Source organism: Staurois parvus, unplaced genomic scaffold, assembly GCF_062004578.1.
Source record: "Staurois parvus isolate SC_StPar_1 unplaced genomic scaffold, SC_StPar_1.0 ptg000598l, whole genome shotgun sequence".
NCBI lineage: Eukaryota > Metazoa > Chordata > Amphibia > Anura > Ranidae > Staurois > Staurois parvus.
The window spans coordinates 2,479,472-2,504,452 of NW_028318394.1; the positions used below are offsets into that span (position 1 = coordinate 2,479,472).

The 24,981-nt window shown below is 47.4% G+C and overlaps 1 protein-coding gene across 1 annotated transcript in view; it reads left to right on the top strand.

Annotated features, from left to right (window-relative positions):
- LOC149449870 (teneurin-2-like) overlaps positions 1-24,981 on the top strand; it is a gene marked incomplete at its 3' end in the record, with an annotated part of 1,333,566 nt that overhangs the window by 433,077 nt on the left and 875,508 nt on the right. The window contains exon 2 of the mRNA XM_089692653.1: positions 14,459-14,568. The remainder of the gene's footprint in view (positions 1-14,458; positions 14,569-24,981) is intronic.

Sequence of the window (24,981 nt, forward strand, 5' to 3'; positions counted from 1 at the left end):
CATTCACAGTGTCCTGTGAATGAGTGCCTGCATGTCCCGACAGCCTCAGTGGCTGTGAGCTTGTAGTTTTCAATGAACTACCTTGGCATTGTGCAGCATCATGGTAGTTAATTGAAGCTTCCTATCAGTATATTTGCTTGCTCGTACATTCTGTATGCAAGCTGATATTCTGACAGGTCTGCAGGAGACCTGCACGGCATCAGCGATCTACTGATCGGGAGCTTTTCAGGCTCCTTTTGGACAAAAATAATAAATGCACATTTTTTTACCTGCAAAAAAGTGCATTTATTATTTTTGTCCAAAAGCTGAACTTATCCTTTCACTGTATTATGGTTATGATTAGAGATGAGCGAATCGAACTCGGCGATGTGGAATTCGTTTTGAATATTAGGAAAATTTCGATTCGCGACGAATCCGAAAATTAGCAGACTTCGGATACGCGAATCAAAATTTTTCCTAAAATGGCGGCGACATGTGCGGCGACGGAGCGGGGATGTCTGGGAAGGCGCGCAGACAAGGCGCGCTGACCCATAATGCATTCATTCATGACATGTGATCGCATTAACCAATCAGCAGCCAGCCAGCCAGCACTGTGTAATGGTCGAGCTATAAATGGCGGCCATTTTAGAATTCTCCATTTGCCTCCAGTCATTCAAGAGAGGCAGACCTGGCTGTATTGAGGGAGAGAGTTAGGGACACAGAAACGTTACTTAGGGCCAGAGAAACGTTACCTAAGGACACAGAAACGTTACTTAGGGCCAGAGAAACGTTACTTAGGGCCACAGAATCGTTACTTAGGGACACATAAACGTTACTTAGGGCCACAGAAACGTTACTTAGGGCCACAGAATCGTTACTTAGGGCCACAGAAACGTTACTTAGGGCCACAGAATCGTTACTTAGGGCCACAGAATCGTTACTTAGGGCCACAGAATCGTTACTTAGGGCCACAGAAACGTTACTTAGGGACACAGAAACGTTACTTAGGGCCACAGAATCGTTACTTAGGGCCACAGAAACGTTACTTAGGGCCACAGAAACGTTACTTAGGGCCACAGAATCGTTACTTAGAGACACAGAACCGTTACTTAGGGCAACAGAAACGTTACTTAGGGACACAGAATTGTTACTCAGGGACAGACACAGAATTGTTACTGAGGGACACAGAATTGTTACTCAGGGACAGACACAGAATTGTTACTGAGGGACAGACACAGAATTGTTACTGAGGGACACAATATTGTTACTGAGGGACACAGAATTGTTACTCAGGGACAGACACAGAATTGTTACTCAGGGACAGACACAGAATTGTTACTCAGGGACAGACACTGAATTGTTACTCAGGGACAGACACTGAATTGTTACTCAGGGACAGACACAGAATTGTTACTGAGGGACACAGAATTGTTACTGAGGGACACAGAATTGTTACTGAGGGACACAGAATTGTTACTCAGGGACAGACACAGAATTGTTACTGAGGGACACAGAATTGTTACTGAGGGACAGACACAGAATTATTACTCAGGGACAGACACAGAATTGTTACTCAGGGACAGACACAGAATTGTTACTCAGGGACAGACACAGAATTGTTACTGAGGGACACAGAATTGTTACTGAGGGACAGACACAGAATTGTTACTCAGGGACAGACACAGAATTGTTACTCAGGGACAGACACAGAATTGTTACTGAGGGACACAGAATTGTTACTGAGGGACACAGAATTGTTACTGAGGGACACAGAATTGTTACTGAGGGACACAGAATTGTTACTCAGGGACACAGAATTGGTACTGAGGGACACAGAATTGTTACTGAGGGACACAGAATTGTTACTCAGGGACACCGAATTGTTACTCAGGGACACATAATTGTTACTCAGGGACAGACACAGAATTGTTACTGAGGGACACAGAATTGTTACTGAGGGACACAGAATTGTTACTCAGGGACAGACACGGAATTGTTTCTGAGGGACACAGAATTGTTACTCAGGGACACAGAATTGTTACTGAGGGACACAGAATTGTTACTCAGGGACACAGAATTGTTACTGAGGGACACAGAATTGTTACTGAGGGACACAGAATTGTTACTCAGGGACACAGAATTGTTACTCAGGGACAGACACAGAATTGTTACTGAGGGACACAGAATTGTTACTCAGGGAGAGACACAGAATTGTTACTGAGGGACACAGAATTGTTACTGAGGGACACAGAATTGTTACTGAGGGACACAGAATTGTTACTCAGGGACAGACACAGAATTGTTACTCAGGGACAGACACAGAATTGTTACTGAGGGACACAGAATTGTTACTGAGGGACACAGAATTGTTACTGAGGGACACAGAATTGTTACTCAGGGACAGACACAGAATTGTTACTGAGGGACACAGAATTGTTACTGAGGGACACAGAATTGTTACTCAGGGACACAGAATTGTTACTCAGGGACACAGAATTGTTACTCAGGGACAGACACAGAATTGTTACTCAGGGACAGACACAGAATTGTTACTGAGGGACACAGAATTGTTACTGAGGGACACAGAATTGTTACTCAGGGACAGACACAGAATTATTTCTGAGGGATACAGAATTATTTCTGAGGGACACAGAATTGTTACTCAGGGACACAGAATTGTTACTCAGGGACACAGAATTGTTACTGAGGGACACAGAATTGTTACTGAGGGACACAGAATTGTTACTCAGGGACATAGAATTGTTACTCAGGGACAGACACAGAATTGTTACTCAGGGACAGACACAGAATTGTTACTCAGGGACACAGAATTGTTACTCAGGGACACAGAATTGTTACTGAGGGACACAGAATTGTTACTCAGGGAGAGACACAGAATTGTTACTGAGGGACACAGAATTGTTACTGAGGGACACAGAATTGTTACTCAGGGACACAGAATTGTTACTCAGGGACAGACACAGAATTGTTACTCAGGGACACATAATCGTTGAATTAAAGAGTATGTCAGACAACATGCAGAGGAGTGGCAGAGGAGGCAATGTTTTAGGAGCGAGCAGACGTGGCAGCAGAGGAAGGGGTCGAGGCAGCACTAGTCGCAGCCAGAGGCCATTGCTCCCGGTGTCATCCAGCGGTCGTGTCTCCACCGACAACCCTGCCGTCATCGATTGGTTGGCTCGGTCGTCTTCCTCTTCCCAGGTCACCTCTGACACCTACAGCCAACGGTCGGTGGGTACGTCAGACACAAACGTTAGTTGGCATGGCCCGGGAGCAAGCCCACTGAAATCACGTGTCCTCTACCTGCCCCTGTCCTTTGTGTTCCCTCACCAAGCGAAGTATCGCATGCTGTGGGCTCAGCCCCACTGTACAGTGAGGAAGAGCTAACAGAGGGCGGTCAGGAACGGGGGGAGACATCCGCCTCTTCAGCAGCCAGGCGAAGAAGTAGTGGCGAGGAGAGTGGCTCGGTAGCCGGTCTAGAGACAGGTCTGTCTCCTGACCCACACGCAGCCGAGGGGGCTAGTAGTGAGGCGGAGACCCTAATTGATGATGATGAGGCTGATCGCACTTGGCAGCCTCGTCGTCATCAGGCTCTTGCTTCCGCATCATCAGGAGAAGAGGGTGGCAGCTTGGCAGCGAGCAAAACAGTCGGTGGGTTGCCCAGGAGGCAGCAGGGTCGCAGCAGTGTCAGTGGAGGCAAACGGCCACGGAGTAGAGCACCAGCTCCACTGCAGCCTACCACCACGGCCAGTAGTGGTGCCGGTGTGCATGGAGGAAGTAGCAGTCAGCCAGTGGGGAGTATCGGGGGCAAAGTTTCCTACTCGGCGGTGTGGCAATTTTTCGTCAAGCCGCCCGAGGAAGTAAACGTAGCCGTATGTCGACTATGTGGCCAGAAAGTCAAGCGTGGCCAGGGGGCCCATGTTGGGACTACAGCGTTGCGGCAGCATATGCAGCGTCGCCATTTGGTGGCCTGGGAAAACCGTGATAAAGATACAGCGGTTCTGCCTGCCCCAGCCCCCGCTCCATCACCCGCTCCGTTACTTGCTCCGTCACCCGACGTCAATCGCCCTCTATCAGCCAGTCAAGGCTCCAACACCTCTGCTGAGGGGAGTTGTCGCTCGTTGCCATCTTCCGCTCGTTCAGATGCTCCTTCTCCTGCTACTCCTTTTCACGGATTCCGTCAGCAGTCTTTCTTGGAATCCGTTTCCAAGAGACAACAGTTTGCGAGCACGCACCCGACGGTGCAAAAGCTGAACGTCCTCCTGTCCAAGTTGCTGGTGCTGCAGTCCCTCCCTTTCCAAGTGGTGGACTCAGCACCTTTCCGAGAAATGATGGCTTGTGCCGCGCCGCGGTGGAGAGTGTAAGCCGTCATTTCTTCGCCAAAAAGGCAGTGCCAGCCCTGCATTCACATGTAGAAGAGATGGTGGGCCAGTCTTTGAGCATGTCGGTCTCTGCCAAAGTGCACGGCAGTGCCGACGTGTGGATCTGTAACTACGGTCAGGGACAGTACATGTCATTTACGGCCCACTGGGTGAACGTGGTGCCGGCACAGCCGCACCAGCAACTTGGACAGGTCACGCCGCTTTTGCCTCCACGTTTGCACGTCCTTGGTCCACAAAAGATGTCCGCCTCTACCACCTCTTCTTCCGCCGTGTCCTCAGCCGCCACCCCCGTGCCAAGTCCAATTACCCGACCGGCATATCACATGTGCAGGGCGCAACGGTGTCACGCTGTGCTGCACCTGGTATGCCTTGGCGAACGTAGTCACACAGGGGAGGAACTTCTGAGTGTAATGAACAGAGAAATCGACAGATGGCTGTCTCCGCGCAAACTGAAAATCGGAACCATGTTGACCGACAACGGAAAGAACATGGTGTCTGCTCTGCGTCAAGGAAGGTTGTGCCATGCGCCATGCATGGCTCACGTGTTCAATCTGGTTGTCAAGCGGTTCCTAAAATCCACCATCCCACTGCAAGACATCCTTAAAATGTCACGTAAACTTTGCATGCATTTCAGCCATTCCTACACCGCAAAGCACACCCTCCTTGAGCTGCAGCGGCAGAACGGAATTCCACAGCATCGCCTGATCTGCGACGTTGCAACAAGGTGGAATTCAACCCTACACATGTTAGACCGCCTTTACGAACAGCGAAAGGCCATCACCGATTTCCTGATGTTACAAGCGGATAAAGGTACTCCCCTGTGTAACTTCGATGTCAGCCATTGGCAGCTCATGCGTGACACCTGCCGCTTGCTCAGGCCCTTTGAGGAGGCCACGCTATTCGTGAGTCGGCAGGACTATGGGATGAACGACGTCATTCCTCTGTTGCACGTCCTGGAACAAATGCTGTTAACAATGGCTGGTCAGGGTGCGGTAGACGTGGCGCACAGATCTCAACGCCACATGACCCCTGTGGGGGCAGGACAGGAAGAAGAGGAGGAGGTAGAGGAGGACATTTGTGCTCAGGAATTATTGAGTGAAATGGGTGGTTTTTCCACTCAGCGGACAGGAGTGGAGGAGCAGGAGCATCTGGTAGAGGAGGAGGAGGAGGAGACAGAGGACCCAGTCACACCGTGGCAGTATGCTGTGGAGATGGAGGCAGGGAGTCCCTCGCATTCCTTGGCACAAATGGCCCATAGCATGCTCGCTTGCTTGCGTAGCGACAGCCGAATAATAACCATCAGACAGAGGGATGACTTTTGGCTGTCCACCTTGTTGGACCCTCGCTACCGTTCAAAAATGGTGGCCTTTTTCACACCTGCTGAGAGGGAGGCCAAAATAACGTACTATAAAAAACACCTATGTAGTCAGTTGGTCTCTGCCTTTCTGCGCCAACGTCCATCCTCAGACACTGTGGGCCCTGTGCGCACGCGTTCCGCTGCCATGGCAGCAGGGGAGGGGTGAGGTGGTAGGAGCAGTGGCAGCTCCACCAGCAGCGGCTGCCTCAGTCTGCAGTCGATGATGAGTAGCTTTCTTCACCAGCGCAGTGAGGAAACTACTAACCAGCCGCAGCAGCAGCATCAGGTGGACCTGGAGCAGGACCTCAAACAACAGGCTTGGGCCTACTTGGACAGCACCCTGCCAACCGAGGTAGACAATCCCCTTGACTACTGGGCAATGAAACTTGACCTTTGGCCCCAACTAGCTGAATTTGCCCTTGAAAGACTGTCATGCCCGGCCAGTAGCGTGGCATCGGAGCGCGTGTTTAGTGCGGCAGGAGGTATTGTAACTCCGCGGAGGACACGACTGTCCACCCAAAGTGTGGAGAGACTCACGTTTGTGAAAATTAATCAGGCGTGGATTAGTTTGGATTTCAAACCACCAGTTCCTGACACAACTGACTAAATCCGCCATGAATCATGCCCCAAACATGTGCCACTTTCAGGTCTCCTCACACTGCTGGTGTGTTCCATTTTTTGTCATAGGGTGCTGGCAGATTACCGGCCTCCCATTGCTGCTGCCAGGCCCGTAATCTGCCATGGGCCCCTGTACCGCCTCCTCATGCTGCTGCCAGGTCCACAGTGTCTCATGGGTCCCTGTACGGCCTCCCATTGCTGCTGTCTCCATCGCCACACTCTGCCATGTGCCACTTTCAGGTCTCCTCACACTGCTGGTGTGTTCCATTTTTTGTCATAGGGTGCTGGCAGATTACGGGCCTCCCATTGCTGCTGCCAGGCCTGTAATCTGCCATGGGCCCCTGTACCGCCTCTTCATGCTGCTGCCAGGTCCAGAGTCTCTCATGGGTCCCTGTACGGCCTCCCATTGCTGCTGTCTCCATCGCCACACTCTGCCATGTGCCACTTTCAGGTCTCCTCACACTGCTGGTGTGTTACATTTTTTGTCATAGGGTGCTGGCAGATTACGGGCCTCCCATTGCTGCTGCCAGGCCCGTAATCTGCCATGGGCCCCAGTACCGCCTCCTCATGCTGCTGCCAGGTCCAGAGTGTCTCATGGGTCCCTGTACGGCCTCCCATTGCTGCTGTCTCCATCGCCACACTCTGCCATGTGCCACTTTCAGGTCTCCTCACACTGCTGGTGTGTTCCATTTTTTGTCATAGGGTGCTGGCAGATTACGGGCTTCCCATTGCTGCTGCCAGGCCCGTAATCTGCCATGGGCCCCTGTACCGCCTCCTCATGCTGCTGCCAGGTCCAGAGTGTCTCATGGGTCCCTGTACGGCCTCCCATTGCTGCTGTCTCCATCGCCACACTCTGCCATGTGCCACTTTCAGGTCTCCTCACACTGCTGGTGTGTTACATTTTTTGTCATAGGGTGCTGGCAGATTACGGGCCTCCCATTGCTGCTGCCAGGCCCATAATCTGCCATGGGCCCCAGTACCGCCTCCTCATGCTGCTGCCAGGTCCAGAGTCTCTCATGGGTCCCTGTACGGCCTCCCATTGCTGCTGTCTCTATCGCCACACTCTGCCATGTGCCACTGTCAGGTCTCCTCACACTGCTGGTGTGTTCCATTTTTTGTCATAGGGTGCTGGCAGATTACGGGCCTCCCATTGCTGCTGCCAGGCCTGTAATCTGCCATGGGCCCCTGTACCGCCTCCTCATGCTGCTGCCAGGTCCAGAGTCTCTCATGGGTACCTGTACGGCCTCCCATTGCTGCTGTCTCCATCGCCACACTCTGCCATGTGCCACTTTCAGGTCTCCTCACACTGCTGGTGTGTTACATTTTTTGTCATAGGGTGCTGGCGGATTACGGGACTCCCATTGCTGCTGCCAGGCCCATAATCTGCCATGTGCCCCAGTACCGCCTCCTCATGCTGCTGCCAGGTCCAGAGTGTCTCATGGGTCCCTGTATGGCCTCCCATTGCTGCTGTCTCCATCGCCACACTCTGCCATGTGCCTCTTTCAGGTCTCCTCACACTGCTGGTGTGTTCCATTTTTTGTCATAGGGTGCTGGCAGATTACCGGCCTCCCATTGCTGCTGCCAGGCCCGTAATCTGCCATGGGCCCCCGTACCACCTCCTCATGCTGCTGCCAGGTCCAGAGTCTCTCATGGGTCCCTGTACGGCCTCCCATTGCTGCTGTCTCCATCGCCACACTCTGCCATGTGCCACTTTCAGGTCTCCTCACACTGCTGGTGTGTTCCATTTTTTGTCATAGGGTGCTGGCAGATTACGGGCCTCTCATTGCTGCTGCCAGGCCCGTAATCTGCCATGGGCCCCTGTACCGCCTCCTCATGCTGCTGCCAGGTCCAGAGTCTCTCATGGGTCCCTGTACGGCCTCCCATTGCTGCTGTCTCCATCGCCACACTCTGCCATGTGCCACTTTCAGGTCTCCTCACACTGCTGGTGTGTTCCATTTTTTGTCATAGGGTGCTGGCAGATTACGGGCCTCTCATTGCTGCTGCCAGGCCTGTAATCTGCCATGGGCCCCTGTACCGCCTCCTCATGCTGCTGCCAGGTCCAGAGTCTCTCATGGGTCCCTGTACGGCCTCCCATTGCTGCTGTCTCCATCGCCACACTCTGCCATGTGCCACTTTCAGGTCTCCTCACACTGCTGGTGTGTTCCATTTTTTGTCATAGGGTGCTGGCAGTTTACGGGCCTCCCATTGCTGCTGCCAGGCCCGTAATCTGCCATGGGCCCCTGTACCGCCTCCTCATGCTGCTGCCAAGTCCAGAGTCTCTCATGGGTCCCTGTACGGCCTCCCATTGCTGCTGTCTCCATCGCCACACTCTGCCATGTGCCACTTTCAGGTCTCCTCACACTGCTGGTGTGTTCCATTTTTTGTCATAGGGTGCTGGCAGATTACGGGCCTCTCATTGCTGCTGCCAGGCCCGTAATCTGCCATGGGCCCCTGTACCGCCTCCTCATGCTGCTGCCAGGTCCAGAGTCTCTCATGGGTCCCTGTACGGCCTCCCATTGCTGCTGTCTCCATCGCCACACTCTGCCATGTGCCACTTTCAGGTCTCCTCACACTGCTGGTGTGTTCCATTTTTTGTCATAGGGTGCTGGCAGATTACGGGCCTCTCATTGCTGCTGCCAGGCCTGTAATCTGCCATGGGCCCCTGTACCGCCTCCTCATGCTGCTGCCAGGTCCAGAGTCTCTCATGGGTCCCTGTACGGCCTCCCATTGCTGCTGTCTCCATCGCCACACTCTGCCATGTGCCACTTTCAGGTCTCCTCACACTGCTGGTGTGTTCCATTTTTTGTCATAGGGTGCTGGCAGTTTACGGGCCTCCCATTGCTGCTGCCAGGCCCGTAATCTGCCATGGGCCCCTGTACCGCCTCCTCATGCTGCTGCCAAGTCCAGAGTCTCTCATGGGTCCCTGTACAGCCTCCCATTGCTGCTGTCTCCATCGCCACACTCTGCCATGTGCCACTTTCAGGTCTCCTCACACTGCTGGTGTGTTCCATTTTTTGTCATAGGGTGCTGGCAGATTACGGGCTTCCCATTGCTGCTGCCAGGCCCGTAATCTGCCATGGGCCCCTGTACCGCCTCCTCATGCTGCTGCCAGGTCCAGAGTGTCTCATGGGTCCCTGTACGGCCTCCCATTGCTGCTGTCTCCATCGCCACACTCTGCCATGTGCCACTTTCAGGTCTCCTCACACTGCTGGTGTGTTCCATTTTTTGTCATAGGGTGCTGGCAGATTACGGGCTTCCCATTGCTGCTGCCAGGCCCGTAATCTGCCATGGGCCCCTGTACCGCCTCCTCATGCTGCTGCCAGGTCCAGAGTGTCTCATGGGTCCCTGTACGGCCTCCCATTGCTGCTGTCTCCATCGCCACACTCTGCCATGTGCCACTTTCAGGTCTCCTCACACTGCTGGTGTGTTCCATTTTTTGTCATAGGGTGCTGGCAGATTACGGGCCTCCCATTGCTGCTGCCAGGCCCGTAATCTGCCATGGGTCCCTGTACCGCCTCCTCATGCTGCTGCCAGGTCCACAGTGTCTCATGGATCCCTGTACGGCCTCCCATTGCTGCTGTCTCCATCGCCACACTCTGCCATGTGCCACTTTCAGGTCTCCTCACACTGCTGGTGTGTTACATTTTTTGTCATAGGGTGCTGGCAGATTACGGGCCTCCCATTGCTGCTGCCAGGCCTGTAATCTGCCATGGGCCCCTGTACCGCCTCCTCATGCTGCTGCCAGGTCCAGAGTCTCTCATGGGTCCCTGTACGGCCTCCCATTGGTGCTGTCTCCATCACCACACTCTGCCATGTGCCACTTTCAGGTCTCCTCACACTGCTGGTGTGTTCCATTTTTTGTCATAGGGTGCTGGCAGATTACGGGCCTCCCATTGCTGCTGCCAGGCCCGTAATCTGCCATGGGCCCCTGTACCGCCTCCTCATGCTGCTGCCAGATCCAGAGTCTCTCATGGGTCCCTGTACGGCCTCCCATTGCTGCTGTCTCCATCGCCACACTCTGCCATGTGCCACTTTCAGGTCTCCTCACACTGCTGGTGTGTTACATTTTTTGTCATAGGGTGCTGGCAGATTACGGGCCTCTCATTGCTGCTGCCAGGCCCGTAATCTGCCATGGGTCCCTGTACCGCCTCCTCATGCTGCTGCAAGGTCCACAGTGTCTCATGGGTCCCTGTACGGCCTCCCATTGCTGCTGTCTCCATCGCCACACTCTGCCATGTGCCACTTTCAGGTCTCCTCACACTGCTGGTGGGTTCCATTTTTTGTCATAGGGTGCTGGCAGATTACGGGCCTCCCATTGCTGCTGCCAGGCCCGTAATCTGCCATGGGCCCCCGTAACGCCTCCTCATGCTGCTGCCAGATCCAGAGTCTCTCATGGGTCCCTGTACGGCCTCCCATTGCTGCTGTCTCCATCGCCACACTCTGCCATGTGCCACTTTCAGGTCTCCTCACACTGCTGGTGTGTTCCATTTTTTGTCATAGGGTGCTGGCAGATTACGGGCCTCCCATTGCTGCTGCCAGGCCCGTAATCTGCCATGGGCCCCCGTACCGACTCCTCATGCTGTGACGTTGCAACAAGGTGGAATTCAACCCTACATATGTTAGACCGCCTTTACGAACAGCGAAAGGCCATCACAGATTTCCTGATGTTACAAGCGGATAAAGGTACTCCCTGTGTAACTTAGATGTCAGCCATTGGCAGCTCATGCGTGACACCTGCCGCTTGCTCAGGCCCTTTGAGGAGGCCACGCTATTCGTGAGTCGGCAGGACTATGGGATGAACGACGTCATTCCTCTGTTGCACGTCCTGGAACAAATGCTGTTAACAATGGCTGGTCAGGGTGCGGTAGGCGTGGCGCACAGATCTCAACGCCACATGACCCCTGTGGGGGCAGGACAGGAAGAAGAGGAGGAGGTAGAGGAGGACATTGGTGCTTAGGAATTATTGAGTGAAATGGGTGGTTTTTCCACTCAGCGGACAGGAGTGGAGGAGCAGGAGCATCTGGTAGAGGAGGAGGAGGAGGAGACAGAGGACCCAGACGCACTGTGGCAGTATGCTGTGGAGATGGAGGCAGGGAGTCCCTCGCATTCCTTGGCACAAATGGCCCATAGCATGCTCGGTTGCTTGCGTAGCGACAGCCGAATAATAACCATCAGACAGAGGGATGACTTTTGGCTGTCCACCTTGTTGGACCCTCGCTACCATTCAAAAATGGTGGCCTTTTTCACACCTGCTGAGAGGGAGGCCAAAATAAAGTACTATAAAAACCACCTATATAGTCAGCTGGTCTCTGCCTTTCTGCGCCAACGTCCATCCTCAGACACTGTGGGCCCTGTGCGCTCGCGTTCCGCTGCCATGGCAGCAGGGGAGGGGTGGGGTGGTAGGAGCAGTGGCAGCTCCACCAGCAGCGGCTGCCTCAGTCTGCAGTCGATGATGAGTAGCTTTCTTCACCAGCGTAGTGAGGAAACTTCTAACCAGCCGCAGCAGCAGCAGCAGCATCAGGTGGACCTGGAGCAGGACCTCAAACAACAGGCTTGGGCCTACTTGGACAGCACCCTGCCAACCGAGGTAGACAATCCCCTTGACTACTGGGCAACGAAACTTGACCTTTGGCCCCAACTAGCTGAATTTGCCCTTGAAAGGCTGTCATGCCCGGCCAGTAGCGTGGCATCGGAGCGCGTGTTTAGTGCGGCAGGAGGTATTGTAACTCCGCGGAGGACACGACTGTCCACCCAAAGTGTGGAGAGACTCACGTTTGTGAAAATGAATCAGGCGTGGATTAGTCTGGATTTCAAACCACCAGTTCCTGACACAACTGACTAAATCTGCCATGAATCATGCCCCAAACATGTGCCACTTTCAGGTCTCCTCACACTACTGGTGGGTTCCATTTTGTCATAGGGTGCTGGCAGATTACGGGCCTCCCATTGCTGCTGCCAGGCCCGTAATCTGCCATGGGCCCCTGTACTGCCTCCTCATGCTGCTGCCAGGTCCAGAGTCTCTCATGGGTCCCTGTACGGCCTCCCATTGCTGCTGTCTCCATCGCCACATTCTGCCATGTGCCACTTTCAGGTCTCCTCACACTGCTGGTGTGTTCCATTTTGTCATAGGGTGCTAGCAGATTACGGGCCTCCCATTGCTGCTGCCAGGCCCGTAATCTGCCATGGGCCCCTGTACCGCCTCCTAATGCTGCTGCCAGGTCCAGAGTGTGTCATGGGTCCCTGTACGGCCTCCCATTGCTGCTGTCTCCATCGCCACACTCTGCCATGTGCCACTTTCAGGTCTCCTCACACTGCTGGTGGGTTCCATTTTTGTCATAGGGTGCTGTATGGCCTCCCATTGCTGCTGCCTCCACCGCCGCACTGTGGCTCCACACTCTGGTTTTGGCCCCGTGACTGCCCAAATGAGTGAAGTGTGCGGTGATTCTAAGATCGACGGCACTCATCTGCATGTCATACTGACTGACAGTATTATTTATCTTCCCCAGCAGACTCCAAGGGCATTTAAATTAAAGGTACAGTGTTCTGCACTAATATAAAGGCTCTCTGAAGCCTAGAAACACCCTTTTATAAGTTAAAATCGCAGCGAATATATTCGCATCGAATCGAATTTATTCCTCGAATTCGCCGAATCAGCCGAATCGAATTTTTGAATACTTCGCTCATCTCTAGTTATGATTGTATAGGAGGTGTGTGTTTATTGCCAGTCATATTGTTCATTTTTGCAGATTGAGTACCGTAGTGGTTGTGGCTTTTTTTATGTGTTTCTTTCATGATACAAGGAGATCAAATTAAATACTACATTGAAATATCCTGACTGAAGAGAGATACTGTATATGGCATCTGTACTGTATTTCAAAAAAGAGTTGATAGGGAAAATCTTGTGCCATTTTTGGAATCAGCAGGTCAAATATACCTAGGAACAGGTCTAACATTTGAGGCATCAAATTGTGTGTTGGCTTGTTTAATATTATTGTAGCTTACCAATCCTTAGGATATGATAGCTGAATTCACCTTCTTTCTTTTTTGTCTTGTTTTTTTTCATATTCATCTTGTTGACCCAGACAGCAACACACTTCCTGTCTTAGGCTGTCTGCATTCTGGAAAAATTAGTAAACCAAACACCTTTGGACAGCAACATTGTCTGTCTGGATAGAGGGTAGTGCTAGACTAGCAGATTTAGGTGGACTTGACTGACAAATTGAAGCTGAATTCCAGCTTTATAAGCAGTTACAGAAAATATTTTTTTTCCTTTTGGGATAAAGGATTTACATAAATGAATAATAGCTGACCATGAATGTACCCCTGCCAGTGTTAAATAGTTTGTCTCAACCCTCTAACTGCTCCTTTGTTTGGACAGCTTGGTCTGCTAAAATAAGTTGAAAAATAACAGACTTATATGGGTCATGCCGCCAGATGAAAATAATGAAAAAAAGCCTACAAAAGAAAACTAATACAGCCACCACATCTATGAATTAATAAGCTTCAGTTTAAAAAATTTATATTTTGGGGTTTAAAACTTTTTTAAAGTCTATGTACAGCCTCTTTTTTCCCATAGTGCACAGAAAGTTATAAAAATATTTATGTCAGGATAGACAGGTATTTTTTATAGGTATATGAACAGGTCTAACAAAACTCTTTTGATAGTATATTTAACAACACAAAAGGGAACAAATAAGAAAGTAAATTGTTAGAATTTACATACAATTTAAATACTCTATAAGTAATAGCAATCTAAAAACCTGATTAATTTTTCTCCTAGACTTGGCAATAGACAGCAGCTGTCCCTGAAACTGAGCCAGAACCTCTCTGACTTTAATCTTTGCAATGTTCCAGATTCCTTTTGTGCATGGGTATCTGTAAACTTAAATTTTTCTCTTTTATGTCACTAGTTACATGTAAACAATATATGAATATAGTAATACTTACATGCATATCATATAAATTCAGACCTAAGAAGAATTTGGATTCTTTTGTAACATGTTTTCATATACTTTTTTTCTACTTTCAACTACATGAAAGTGACTTTAAGGCCATTTTAACAATAACAATGTATTCTTTCTTTTTTTTTTTCTCCATGCTGCAGTTGGCTGGAATCCTTTTATTGTGAAAGATGTCCCAGTAATTGCTTATATACTTGGTGATTGAAACAAGCTCTTCACAGCAGCATCTGTTTGTTTGGACTCAAGACTTCCAGTAAGCATAGTTCACTTTGTATATCATTATATCCATTTATTTTTCTTAAACTTTCTTTTTTTAATCATCTGTAGTTGTCTCACACTGTGATGTGATCATTTTTGTTATTGTTTATGACTGATGAAAAAAATCAGATATATGTTTGATTCCTTTGCTTTCTCTTTATGAAGGATAACTATGCATGCTCATTGTTCAATTGATTCCATGTCACAGGAAAGTCAAAGCATTGTAGGTGTAAAGTGATCAAAAAATATTTTTTGTCTTCAGTGTTTTCTGTCTTGTTGGTATACAGTATATAAAGGTGTATGGTTCTTTATTAGACATATCTACAGCAAACCATCAAGCAGTCTTGGAATATGTTGGATGCAATGGGTACAGATGCTTTAACTTTGTTAAATAGAATGTATAAAAGTGTACATGCATTTCTTTATTTTGGGCAACTTTAAAAAGCAAAAATATATATATTTTCTTTGGTAGATATTTAATATTGTATATTATACATTTACATTTGTTAGCCAGCAAGTGGAGCTCTAAGCTATTTTTCTGATATTCACAGTCTGCTGAAAAAAACCCTCTTGTTTATAGGCTCTTTAGCTCAAGCTGCAGTTTAGTCTTGTCACAATGGTGTCTCATTGCAGCAATGCATCCTGATCAAACAGCACAGACAGTAATTTCAAAAACATTTGTAAATCTGGTTCAAATAATGCAGTGGTTAACCCCAAGGTGCTGAGGCCTCCTGGCCCTTTAAGGGGTTTGTGACGCCTAGAGGCAGGGCGGGATTTAGGGTCATGTGACTGCTGAAATTGGCTGTTCACATAATTGGAAAGCTCCCGACCCCAAGTAGTGATTGAGACCTTTCCGTGAGGTGCCAATAACTGTGCTGTGTGCGCGCTCTCGGAGCATGTTTTGTTTACATTTGGTACACCAGTATGCAGTCCCTCTGCACAAAGGCCCAGCTACTGAGAGGTCGCATATTTGCATATGAAAAAAAAATAGTCTTTGAAATGCCCCCCCTTACACTGCAAGGGTTTAATGCTCATTTTTAAATAGAGAAAAATCCTCCTGCGCTTCAATGGATAATCCCTAACCTAAGATGCTCACACCCACTCTTTGTACCAAAAAGTGAACACAGATAAATAACTAAATGGTGTAGTGCTAATAAATAACTGCATACTAGGGTATAACAAAAACATACAAATACCAATAAGTAAATAAAATAATAAATCACACGTGACACACAAAACAAGTGAATAATGCCACAAACCTATAAAGTGAATACACTGGCAAAACCCCCCTTATCCCTAACTGGGGGATCAAATCACAAATATAATGTCAGTGAATAAAGTGACTCCCTCCTCTGGGGAACGCAATACACATATAAGTTAAAGGTCCACCCCTATTGGGGAAACAGTTCGTACAAAGTGATGTGTTACAAAACACTTAATTGCAGCAAAACAAACAATAGGTGATACATAAATATTGTTCAGTCCATACAAAAGTCCACTCTAACAAACTCTTGTGAACACGAATGAAACAGCAAATCGTGAAACTGAAACTTGTGCCAACAATCGTGATGATACCCTTAAGTGGCCTGAGTGCCCCCTTACCTCCTTACAGTGACCACACGGGCCAGCTCGCTTAATGGATCAACCACGTTCCTCACAGGAACTACCACGTCATTAGAAAGATGACCGCACTGGATAACCTCAGTAGAGCCAATATTCCTCCTGAACTCCCTCCAACCACTGGATAATCTTGCAATGCCGCTCACATCAAAGAATCATAATAGAAACAAAAAAAATCCTCCATAGTGTAAATCAGTAATTTATTAAAGTAAAAACCGCCAAAGAATGCCCACTCACATAATAATGGATTCCAGTCAGCCTTTCACCTCATATAATGAGTGTACGGCATGATTTCCTGGTGTCCCAATATGGCACCCGCACCGGAAGTGACGTTGCCACGCATCAGTAGTCCTGTCAGAGCTTACCAACACGTTACGTCATGGTGATCACATGACTTCTTCAGGGATATACCCAGTATGTACCAGTATGCACCAGTATGTTGCTGGTCCTTGTTGGGTATATGGTATATACAGTATGTAACAGCAGAGAACATGGGAATATGATGAATCGGGTCTGTGGACCACTATGACTGAAACTCATTCATTTTTTTAATGCCCATGTTGAGGGTTAGTCCCCAAAAAAAGTTTACATTCAGAAACTTTGATAGGTTGCCATGTGAATTGTCTGGCAAATGGTGAATTTGAGTGGGTAACCATGTATTTTTTGTGCTTATAAATTGCTTTGGCCCACAATAAATTGGTACAAATCTTCAGTGAAAAAAAGTGGAGGGGCTAAACACTATTCCTGGCAGTGAACGGGGCTGATCCTGCTAACACTGCATTTTTGGGGACACAATACAAAGGAGGCATGAGTATAATTCTGTTTGTGATCAATATATTGATACGTATAAACACTGTACTAGTAATGATGGTGATCAGTGACCTATAGCTTGAGTGCGATAGTGTGTGGGCAATCCAACGCTAGCTGACCCTGGCTGGGAAATGGAGCTTACAGACCCTGATGCTATCTGATGTCACTAGTGTCAGTAATACAGTGATCAGTGAAAAATTCTATATACTGACACTGTACTAATGGCACTGGCTGGGTGACAAAGTGATCAAAGGGTTAATAGGGGTGTTCAAAGAGTTAAATGTGCTAATCTAATGTGCGCCTGTAAAATGTAGTGCTTTGTGGTGTTCTCTCTTCTCTCCCTGGACCATTGGGGGAGGGAGGGGGGGTTTGGTAGCAGGGGGCATAGGCGCGTTCACAATCTAATAAATTCTGATGTTCCAAAATGGTCGGGCTCCTCAAAAGATACAACTGGACTGTATAGGAGGCGTGTGAGGCTCTGTAGGAATTATGCAATAATGTAAACCTAGTTATTAAAGCTGCCGACAAGAAGGAGAACATTGTACTTATGGACTGGGACAGATATCTGACTATGTGTGAATTCATTCTGTCTAATAGAACCTGGTGCACTCCCATTTTTCATTTAACCACAAGCCTACAGGGCACTTATACCCCCTTCCTGCCCAGGCCAATTTCCAGCTTTCAGCGCTGTCGCACTTTGAGTGACAATTGCGCGGTCATGCAACACTGTACCCATATGAAATTTTTATCATTTTTTTGTGACAGAGCTTTTTTTGGTGGTATCACCTCTGGGTTTTTTATTTATTCTTAAACAAACCAAAAACCATGTTTTTTCTTAGTTTTTGTTATAAAATTTTGTAAATAAGTGATTTTTCTCCTTCACTGATGTGCACTAATGAGGCTGCAGTGATGGACACTGATAGGCTGCACTGATGGGCATTGACAGGCATCACCTATGGGCACTGAAAGGCAGCACTGATACATGGCACTGATAGGCGGCACTGATTGGCACTGTTGGTTGGTACTGACAGGCACTGATAGGCGGCACTGTTGCATACTGATAGGCGGCACTGATTGGCACTGATAGGTGGCTCTGATTCACATTGATAGGTGGCACTGACTGGCACTGATGGGTGACACTGAAAGGCAGCTCAGATGGGCACTGATATGTGGCATTGATGTGCACTGGTAGGCACTGATATGTGGTATTGATGCGGCACTGATGGGCACTGGCACGAGGCACTGATGAGCACTGACACAAGGCACTGATGGACAGTGACAGGTGGCACTGCTGGGGCTACACTGATCATCAGGGCACACTGATCATCAGTGCCCTGATGATCAGTGTACATGTCCCTTCCACAGAAAGCCAATTACCGGCTCTCCTCTCAAGCTATCAGCGTGACAGCTCGTGAGGAGAGAAATGCCGATAACTGGCATTTCCCTGTTTACATGTGATCAGCTGTGATTGGACACAGCTGATCACATGACCGAGCCGATATCTTCGGCTCTTTCTGTGATCGGTGATCCACTGTGTCTGAGGGACACAGCACACTGCCGATCGCCGTGCTGCACACCGCATGCGTGGTGAGAATGGGAGGACGTCATATGACGTCCTCCCAGAATAAGAAAACCACCTTGCGTCCGTCATATTACTATATGGCAGGTGTGAGGTGGTTAAACATGGAACAAGATAAAAAATTACTCTTTAAGATCATTGATAGGGCATATTGTAGCAGAGTTATTGACAAGGAGACAGTGGAATATTTGAAAGTAGAGTTCCCAAAGGTTTTTTATACATTGCCAAAGTCTGCCATGTTCCAGGCCATCATATTAGTTCTGGACAAGGTTCACTTACAGAACGGGTTGGTAAATATATTGATCAAATTCTTCAACCATTTGTCACAAGCTAACCTTCTTATGTGAGTAATACTTTACATTTACTTACATTTTTACACAGCCTGGTGGTTCCATGACAGACTAAACATAAAGGTCATGTATTCTTCTATACCCTATGATTGGGGATTACAAGTGATACATAAGTTCCTGGTACACAAGCTTTAAACAAAAATAGACATAACATGTGTGTGTTGTTAAAGCGGAGCTCCACCCAAAAGGGGAAGTTCCACTTTAAGGACTGCTTCCCATGAAGGATTGGCACCTTTGGGGGGCAGGGGGGGACGGGTACCTAAATTTGACAGGTACCTGCTCCCACTTCTGGTCTGATTGCCTAGGTGATCGGAAGCGGAAGGTGTCCTCCCTCCCTCCCTGTAGTCTTTTGGGACACATGGCAGATCCCAGAAGACTGCAGGGCCATTCATGAAGTGCAGCACTACTCACGCATGCGCAGTGGGTACCCAGCTGTGAAGCCGCAAGCTGTCACAGCCTGGGTGCCCACACTGAAGATGCCGGCCTCCTGGAATACAGGACGGCCTGTGAAACGGGCTGTGGGGGACACAATGCGGGACCGAGGGACAGGTAAGTGGCTGTTTTTAAAAGTCAGCAGCTACAGTTTTTGTAGCTGCTGACTTATTTTTTGACAGGGTGAGTGAAACTCCGCTTTAAGCTCCTATTAACACTCAACAAGTTTACATTTAATCAACCATATTTTTACCAGGCACCATACACTGACATGGGCACGGAGTGTGCCCGGCATATGCCAATGTTTACCTAGGTGACTAGGAGACCTGGCTCTTTACTGGAGAGAAGGCATTGTCTGTGTACCAGGCCAGGATTTTGTCCTTGTACAGGTTTACTGACTACATCCTCATCCCAAGGACATGAACTAAACAGAAGGCTCAGGAATTTGTCAACAGTTTTTGTGTGTATGTGTGTATACTATCTGAAGATGTTTTAATCTTTGATATTTCTTTTTCCTGTGTGTTTACACTTATTGTTTACCTTTTTATCTTTGAGTACTATTTGGGGAATAATTTGGTATATTTATATAATATTTTACTGTCTATCACTATATTTTTCTTGTTTTGTTTTTATATATTGTTTTGTGCTGGAGTTTGGGGACAGCCATGGTTATATTTAGGATTTAATTGTCAACAGGGTAGGGTACAATGTGCCATGTTACAAGCTAATTAAAGTCCATATGCGTTGATGTGGGCACCGCTCCTTGTTAGTCTTCCAGTGACGTCTGATATGTGCCATAACTTAATCTGGTTCTACCCAGCTCATATATGGGTTGGCCTTACAATGTATTCTATTTGAAGACTTCTCCACAGACTCTGTGATATATAGCCACATGCAGTGTGGCCTATCTACACTGTCTGTATGTGGGATGGTCATATAATACGTTCTATTAAAGAATTTCTTCATGATTCTGAATGATATTAAGCCACATGTTGGCCCTACAATATATTCTATCAGAAGATTTTTCCAAGGACGCTGAATGATATTTAGCCACACACAGTGGCTCACTTTTGAATACCTATATGGAGGAGAGGTTTCATTTGTGTGATTAGTTCACATGACCTATGCCCCTACTGGGGTATATATATATTTGGTAATATCTTTCAGCACCATTCTGTCTTCTTTTTTTGGGGGGATGCCTATGCACTATTTTTCCTGCAGCTGCTATGGTTGGGTTTTTAACTAAAAGCTATGTTCTAGATTTAATAAAAATATATTTTGTTCTATTATTACATGTGTCAGGCTAATTACTGGGTCTCGCACATCTATTTAGGGACATATTAAATTATGATAAATTGAATTTGAGCTTTAGTCTGCATTTATGTTTTTTCATATACCGTATATACTGTGTGTGTGTATATATACACATACATACATATATACATATATGTATACACACATACACTGTATATATGTACCAACAGTTCCCTCATACGACATCCAGGGTGGCTTTGTCAGAGGGATTGGAGCTTAGTGTGGCATAGCCGGTATTTATGCATTTCGCTAAGATCAGTTATAGTTATCACACTTGCAGTGCTTAGATTAAAGATGCAGAACAGGAATAGACCTTGAACTTCCATTGCAGTAATCAGACAGGACAGCCATCAGTCCTGCAATGTGATACTGATGTACAGAAGATGATTATCTGTGAAAACAGAAAGCGTTAGATAAAGTGTAAGTTCACCTTTGGCACTAAAAATCTAATTATTTCAGTTATCAGGCCTAACATAAATAACAATCTTAAATTGTATAATTATTTCTTTGTAAAATTTGCTCACCCCTGTGTTCTGGATATTTCATTTTCTGGGTTATAAAAAAAAAATACAGTCTAAGCTCACTTCCTTCTGGCAATGTCATCTGGAATTGTAATTCACTGAGCGAATAAGAAACTACAAGTCCCATGAATTATTGCATTCTCTGTGTGCCTTTATAGGAGGGGATGCTCAGGCACATAAACTAGCATTTCACACTGCTCAACTTAACTGTCTCCGCCCACCTTTGATCTCCACACTGTTCAGACTTGGGGGAGGGAGAGCCTGAGAAGGCACACATTCTACAATCAAGATAGCGCACGTAATGAAAAGAATAAGAATATTAAGGTGCCAAAGATGAAAAACATTGCAACATCCCATAATAAACTTCTGCAATGTAGAACATTCATTGTGCAAGAGGTTTGTGTCAAATGTATTTATATGTATCTTTCTCTATATATACAGTATATACAGTCATGGCCGAAATTGTTGGCACCCTTGATATTTTTCCTGAAAATCAAGTATTTCACACAAAAAAGGTATTGCATTAACACATGTTTTGCTATACACATGTTTATTCCCTTTGTATGTATTGGAACAAATATAAAACAGAGGCAGAAAAGCAAATATGACATAATGTCACACAAAACCCCAAAAATGGGCTGGACAAAAGTATTGGCACCCTTAACTTAATATTTGGTTGCACACCCTTTGGAAAACATAACTGAAATCAGTCGCTTCCTATAACCATCAATAAGCTTCTGACACCTCTCACCCGGAATTTTGGACCACTCTTCCTTTGCAAACAGCTCCAGGTCTCTCTTATTGGAAGGACACCTTTTCCCAACAGCAATTTTAAGATCTCTCCACAGGTGTTCAATGGGATTTAGATCTGGGCTCATTGCTGGCCACTTCAGAACTCTCCAGCGCTTCTTTGCCATCCATTTCTGAGTGCTTTTTGACGTATGTTTGGGGTCATTGTCCTGCTGGAAGACCCAGGATCTTGGACGCAAACCCAGCTTTCTGACACTGGGCCCTACAGTGCGACCCAAAATCCTTTGGTAATCCTCAGATTTCATGATGCCTTGCACACAGTCAAGGCACCCAGTGCCAGAGGCAGCAAAACAACCCCAAAACATCATTGAACCTCCACCATATTTTACCGTAGGTACTGTGTTTTGTTCTTTGTAGGCCTCATTCCGTTTTCGGTAAACAGTAGAATGATGTGCTTTACCGAAAAGCTCTATCTTGGTCTCATCTGTCCACAAGACGTTTTCCCAGAAGGCTTTTGGCTTACTCAAGTACATTTTGGCAAACTGTAGTCTTGCTTTTTTATGTCTCTGTGTCAGCAGTGGGGTCCTCCTGGGTCTCCTGCCATAGCGTTTCATTTCATTTAAATGTCGACGGATAGTTCGCGCTGACACTGATGCTCCCTGAGCCTGCAGGACAGCTTGAATGTCTTTGGAACATGTTTGGGGCTGCTTATCCACCATCCGGACTATTCTGCGTTGCAATCTTTCATCAATTTTCCTCATCCGTCCACGACCAGGGAGATTAGCTACAGTGCCATGGGTTGCAAACTTCTTGATAATGTTGCGCACTGTGGACAAAGGCAAATCTAGTTCTCTGGAGATGGACTTGTAACCTTGAGATTGTTGATATTTTGCCACAATTTTGGTTCTCAGGTCCTCAGACAGTTCTCGTCTCCTCTTTCTGTTGTCCATGCTTAGTGTGGCACAGACAGACACACAATGCAAAGGTTAAGTGAACGTCTCTCCTTTTTATCTGCTTTCAGGTGTGATTTCTATATTGCCCACACCTGTTACTTGCCCCAGGTGAGTTTACAGGAGCATCACATGCTTGTAACATTCTTATTTATCCGCAGTTGTGAAAGGGTGCCAATACTTTTGTCCAGCCCATTTTTGGAGGTTTGTGTGACATTATGTCGAATTTGCTTTCTTTCCTCCCTTTTTTTGTTTTGTCCCAATACACACAAAGGGAATAAACATGTGTATAGCAAAACATGTGTTAATGCAATACGTTTCGTGAGAAATACATGATTTCCTGGAGAAATATCAAGGGTGCCAACAATTTCGGCCATGACTGTACATATACATTATATTGCCAAAAGTATTGGGGCACCCCTCCAAATCATTGGATTCCAGTGTTCCAATCACCTCCATGGCCACAGGTGTATAAAACCAAGCACCTAGGCATGCAGACTGCTTCTACAAATGTGTGAAAGAATGGGTCACTCTCAGGAGCTCAGTGAATTCAAGCTTGGTAACGTGATCACCTGTACAGTAAGTCTATCCATGAAATTTCCTTGCTACTAAATATTCCATGGTCAACTGTTAGTGGTATTATAACAAAGTGGAAGCAACTGGGAACAACAGCAACTCAGCCATGAACTGGTAGGCCACGTAAAATTACAGATCAGGGTCAGCGCATGCTGAAGCTCACAGTGCTCAGAACTCACCAACTATCTGCAGAGTCAATAGCTAAAGACCTCTAAACTTTGTGTGGCCTTCAGATTAGCACAACAACAGTGCGTAGAGAGCTTCATGGAATGGGTTTTCATGGCCGAGCAGCTCCATCCAAACCTTACCAAGTGCAATGCAAAGCTTCAGATGCAGTGGTGTAAAGCATGCAGGAGAACCGTACTTGCTGACTGCATTGTGTCAAGTGTAAATTTTGGTGGAGGAGGGATTATGGTGTGGGGTTGTTTATCAGGGGTTGGGTTGGCCCCTTAGTTCCAGTGAATGGAACTCTTAAGGCATCAGCATACCAAGACATTTTGAACAATTTCATGCTCCCAGCTGTGTGGGAACAGTTTGGGGATGGTCCCTTCCTGTTCCAACATGACTGCGCATCAGTGCACAAGGCAAGGTCCATAAAGACATGAATGAGCAAGTATGGGGTGGAGGAACTTGACTGTCCTGACCACAACCCAAAAGAACACCTTTGGGATGAATTAGAGTGGAGACTGTGAGTCAGGAATTCTCGTCCAACATCAGTGCCTGACCTCACAACTGCGCTTCTGGAAGAATGGTCAAGCATTCCCATAGATACACTCCTAAACCTTGTGGACAGCCTTCCCAGAAGAGTTGAAGCTGTTATAGCTGCAAAGGGTGGGCCAACTCAATATTGAACCCTACGGGCTAAGACTGGGATGCCAGTCAAGTTCATGTGTGTGTAAAGGCAGGCGTCCCAATACTTTTGGCAACATAGTGTATGTGTGTGTATATACAGCAAATTTATATACACCAATATGCCATAACATTATGATGACCCACCTAATATTGAATAGGACACAATTGCCACCAAAATAGCTATGACCTATTGAGACATGGACACCACTAGACCTCCAAAGGTATTCTGCGGAGTTTGGCATCAAGCTGTCAGTAGTATATCCTTTACATCCTGTAAGTTGGAAAGTGGAGTGTTCATGGGTCAGACTTGTTTTTACAGCATATCCCAGAGATGCTGAATGGATTGAGAACCGGAGAATGTGGAAGCCAAGTCAACACCTCAAACTCATTGTGTTCCTCAGATCATTTCTGAACCATGTTTACAGTGTGCCAGGGTGAATTATCTTGCTGAAAGAAGCCACTGTCAGCAGGAAATACTGTTTCCATGAAGGGGTGTACTTGGTCAGCAACAATGTTTAGGTAGTGGTACGTGTCAAAGTAACATTCACATAAATAACAGGACCAAGGTTTCCCAGCAGTACATTGCCCAAACCATCACTCTTCCTCTGCAAGCTTGCCTTTTTCCCATAGTGAATACTGGTGTCATCTCTATCC